General features: G+C 48.8%; 1 pseudogene; it reads left to right on the forward strand.

Moving 5' to 3' along the window:
* The first annotated feature begins 905 nt into the window (after positions 1 to 905).
* Positions 906 to 5000, forward strand: part of LOC124029268 — a 15217-nt pseudogene continuing 11122 nt past the window's right edge.

Consider the following 5000-nt stretch of genomic DNA (forward strand, 5'->3'; position numbering starts at 1 on the left):
GTCTGTCTGTCTGTCTGTCTGTCTGTCTGTCTGTCTGTCTGTCTGTCTGTCTGTCTGTCTGTCTGTCTGTCTGTCTGTCTGTCTGTCTGTCTGTCTGTCTGTCTGTCTGTCTGTCTGTCTGTCTGTCTGTCTGTCTGTCTGTCTGTCTGTCTGTCTGTCTGTCTGTCTGTCTGTCTGTCTGTCTGTCTGTCTGTCTGTCTGTCTGTCTGTCTGTCTGTCTGTCTGTCTGTCTGTCTGTCTGTCTGTCTGTCTGTCTGTCTGTCTGTCTGTCTGTCTGTCTGTCTGTCTGTCTGTCTGTCTGTCTGTCTGTCTGAATTCATTTTAAATTTAATGGGCTTTATTGGCATGGGAAACAAATGTTTACATTACCAAATCAAGTGAAATACATGATAAACAATACAAAAACTGAAGGGTAAACATTACTCACAAAAGTTTTAAAGTAATATAGAAATGTGTTATATTAGTGGCTATGTACAGTAACGATGTGCAAATAGTTGAAGTATGAAAGGGACAATCAAGATCAGATAAATATAGGTTGTATTTACAATGTTGTTTGTGTTCTTTCCTCTCTCTCTTTGTCTCACTCCCCCTCTCTTGCTCTCCTTTTCTCCCCATTCATTCTCACCCCCTATCTTTCTCTCCCCCTCTCTCACGCTCTCTCTCTCACGCTCTCTCTCTCACGCCCTCTCTCTCTCTCTCTCTCGCTCTCTCCCCTCTTGCTCACTTGCACTCACTCGCTCACTCACTCACTCACTCACTCACTCACTCACTCACTCACTCACACACACACACACACACACACACACACACACACACACACACACACACACACACACACACACACACACACACACACACACACACACACACACACACACACACACACACACACACACACAGAGAGAGAGATGGCGAGTGACGACCAGGTGGCCATCTTGACGGATGACGAGGGGTATCAGAAGAGGAAGTATGTCCTGGCAGAACCCTTCAACACCTTGTCCAACACCCTGGAGCAGATACCGGTGGGCGCGGGCCCCACCTCTGCCTCCCAAGGTCCAGAGTCTCCCCCCACAGACAAACCTGACTCAGCCTCCTCCAACCCCAGTAATGACTGCCTGGAGAGGAACTGCGTACGGATCGACAACCACCTCCTCATCTCCAAGGTCTTCTACTTCTTCTTCTATGCAGCCTATGGGTCCCTACACCCACTGCTGCCTGTGTACTACAAACAGCTGGGGATGACTCCCAGTCAGAGCGGCTTGCTGGTCGGGATCCGGTACTTCATTGAATTCTGTAGCGCCCCCTTTTGGGGGGTGGTGGCGGACCGCTTCAAGAAGGGCAAGGTGGTGCTTGTGTTCTCCGTTTTCTGCTGGCTGGTGTTCAACTGCGGAATCGGCTTCATCAAGCCTGCCTCCATAACATGCGTGGAGAGGAAACCCACAGTCGCACGCCCCACCAGCCCTGCCCACCTTGGTCTGCCGGCCAATTACAGTAGGGACCGCAGGGGTGTGATTGGAGACTGTTTTCCTCTTCGAATCAACATGGTTTAGCATCAGACTCAGTTAGGGGGCGGCCCTGTACAGGTATGAGGAGCGATGGTGGCGGCCGTCACTGGACCTGTGCCTTCCCCCCAACATCACAACAACAACATCTTCCCCTTCCACCACCCCACTACAACAGCCAGCTCAAAACCTCCTCAAATCTAACCACAAAACCAAACCAACAACCACAACCATTCCCAAAGTCCTACCACATGATCTCCAACCACGACCAGGTGGAAACCATCTTCCTCCTGATCCTGCTAGTCATCATCATCGGCGAGTTCTTCAGCGCTCCGGCTGTCACCATAGTGACACGCGCACCCTGCAGTACCTGGGCCCCCACCAGGACCGCTCGGCCTGCAGAGGATGTGGGGCTCCCTGGGCTGGGGCCTGGCCATGCTCTGCGTAGGCATCTGGATCGACCACACCCACATCAAGCTCTTCATCCAGGGCACTGGCTGCATCGTGCCCAACTACAAGAACTATCAGATAGCCTTTATTGTCTTTGAGTCCTGATGGCCGTAGCTTTGATATTGTCCACACAGTTTTACTTTGAGAGTAGTACTAGTGACCACCGGCCAATGGAGGCTCAGCTGGAGGAGGATAAGAGACAGGAGGCAGAGCCTCCTCAAGCGTCCAGTGATGTTTCATCTCCCAAAGGGCATGCGGTGGAATCGTTAGAACCCCAAAGTGTCGTCAGCCAACAGTTTCGTTATCAGGACCTCATTCGGCTGCTGTGTAGCGTGCAGTACGGCTCAGTGCTCTTCGTGGCCTGGTTTATGGGATTCGGCTACGGCTTTGTGTTCACGTTCCTCTACTGGCACCTGGAGGACCTGAAAGGGACCACCACGCTATTTGGAGTGTGCTCGGTGCTGAGCCAAAGACCAGAGCTGGTTGCCTACTTCACCAGCCACAAGCTCATCGAGCTGGTTGGCCATATAAGGTTTATAAAAGGGGGCATGGGTCAAAAGCCCAGGGGGTATGTCTCAAAGCTGGATGTAACGAGTTAGCCAGCTAACTTGCTTAAATGTTCAGAAATAACTATTGGGGGGAATATATTTTTGAAATTGGCATGGATTGATTTAATTGTTTAAGCCATCAACCCATGTTCAAGTTTAGGTTACCCCTCAGGCCTGTTTGTAGTGTACCCTCAGGTCTGTTTGTAGTATACCCCTCAGGTCTGTTTGTAGTATACCCCTCAGGTCTGTTTGTAGTATACCCCTCAGGCCTGTTTGTAGTATACCCCTCAGGTCTGTTTGTACTGTACCCCTCAGGTCTGTTTGATCTGTTTTAGTGTACCCCTCTGTATACCCTCATCTGTTTTGTAGGTCTGTTTGTGTACCCCTGTGTGTAGTATCCAGGTCTGTTTACAGTAGTATACCCCTCCAGGTCTGTTTGTGCCAGTAGTATACCCCTCAGGTCTGTTTGTACAGTAGTATACCCTTCAGGTCTCAGGGTGTTTTGTATACCCCTCAGGTCTGTTTGTACCCCTCATCTGTTTGTAGTATACCCTCAGGTCTGTTTGTACCCTCAGTAGTATACCCCTCAGGTCTGTTTAGTATACAGGTCTGTTTGTACAGTATACCCCTCAGGTCTGTTTGTAGTGTACCCCTCAGGTCTGTTTGTAGTATACCCCTCAGGTCTGTTTGTAGTGTACCCCTCAGGTCTGTTTGTAGTATACCCTCAGGTCTGTTTGTACTGTATTCCTCAGGTCTGTTTGTACTGTACCCCTCAGGTCTGTTTGTAGTATACCCCTCTGATCTGTTTGTAGTATACCCTCAGGTCTGTTTGTAGTGTACCCCTCAGGTCTGTTTGTAGTGTACCCAGGTCTGTTTGTAGTATACCCTCAGGTCTGTTTGTAGTGTACCCCCCTGTCGTAGTATCAGGTCTGTTTGTACAGTAGTATACCCCAGGTCTCAGGTCTGTCTTTGTACAGTAGTATACCCCTCAGGTCTGTTTGTAGTATACCCCTCAGGTCTGTTTGTAGTATACCCCTCAGGTCTGTTTGTACAGTAGTATACCCCTCAGGTCTGTTTGTAGTATACCCCTCAGGTCTGTTTGTACAGTAGTATACCCCTCAGGTCTGTTTATAGTATACCCCTCAGGTCTGTTTGTAGTATACCCCTCAGGTCTGTTTGTAGTATACCCCTCAGGTCTGTTTGTAGTATACCCCTCAGGTCTGTTTGTAGTATACCCCTCAGGTCTGTTTGTAGTGTACCCCTCAGGTCTGTTTGTACAGTAGTATACCCCTCAGGTCTGTTTGTACAGTAGTATACCCCTCAGGTCTGTTTATACAGTAGTATACCCCTCAGGTCTGTTTGTAGTGTACCCCTCAGGTCTGTTTGTACAGTAGTATACCCCTCAGGTCTGTTTGTAGTATACCCCTCAGGTCTGTTTGTAGTATACCCCTCAGGTCTGTTTGTAGTATACCCCTCAGGTCTGTGTGTAGTATACCCCTCAGGTCTGTTTGTAGTGTACCCCTCTGGTCTGTTTGTAGTGTACCCCTCAGGTCTGTTTGTAGTATACCCCTCTGGTCTGTTTGTAGTGTACCCCTCTGATCTGTTTGTAGTGTACCCCTCAGGTCTGTTTGTAGTGTACCCCTCAGGTCTGTTTGTAGTGTACCCCTCAGGTCTGTTTGTAGTGTACCCCTCAGGTCTGTTTGTAGTGTACCCCTCTGATCTGTTTGTAGTGTACCCCTCAGGTCTGTTTGTAGTGTACCCCTCAGGTCTGTTTGTAGTGTACCCCTCAGGTCTGTTTGTACAGTATTATTCCCCTCAGGTCTGTTTGTAGTGTACCCCTCAGGTCTGTTTGTAGTATACCCCTCAGGTCTGTTTGTAGTATACCCCTCAGGTCTGTTTGTACAGTATTATTCCCCTCAGGTCTGTTTGTAGTGTACCCCTCAGGTCTGTTTGTAGTATACCTGTAGTCTCTGATCTGTTTGTAGTATACCCCTCAGGTCTGTTTGTAGTGTACCCCTCAGGTCTGTTTGTAGTGTACCCCTCAGGTCTGTTTGTAGTGTACCCCTCAGGTCTGTTTGTAGTATACCCCTCAGGTCTGTTTGTAGTATACCCCTCAGGTCTGTTTGTAGTATACCCCTCAGGTATGTTTGTACAGTAGTATACCCCTCAGGTCTGTTTGTAGTATACCCCTCAGGTCTGTTTGTAGTATACCCCTCAGGTCTGTTTGTACAGTAGTATACCCCTCAGGTCTGTTTGTATTATACTCCCTCAGGTATGTTTGTACCCCTCAGGTCTGTTTGTAGTATACCCCTCAGGTCTGTTTGTACAGTAGTATACCCCTCCAGGTCTATTTGTAGTATACCCTCAGGTCTGTTTGTACAGTAGTATACCCCTCAGGTCTGTTTATAGTATGCCCCTCAGGTCTGTTTGTAGTATACCCCTCAGGTCTGTTTGTAGTATACCCCTCAGGTCTGTTCAGGTCTGTGTAGTATACCCTCAG

This window comes from Oncorhynchus gorbuscha, unplaced genomic scaffold, assembly GCF_021184085.1.
Source record: "Oncorhynchus gorbuscha isolate QuinsamMale2020 ecotype Even-year unplaced genomic scaffold, OgorEven_v1.0 Un_scaffold_5940, whole genome shotgun sequence".
NCBI lineage: Eukaryota > Metazoa > Chordata > Actinopteri > Salmoniformes > Salmonidae > Oncorhynchus > Oncorhynchus gorbuscha.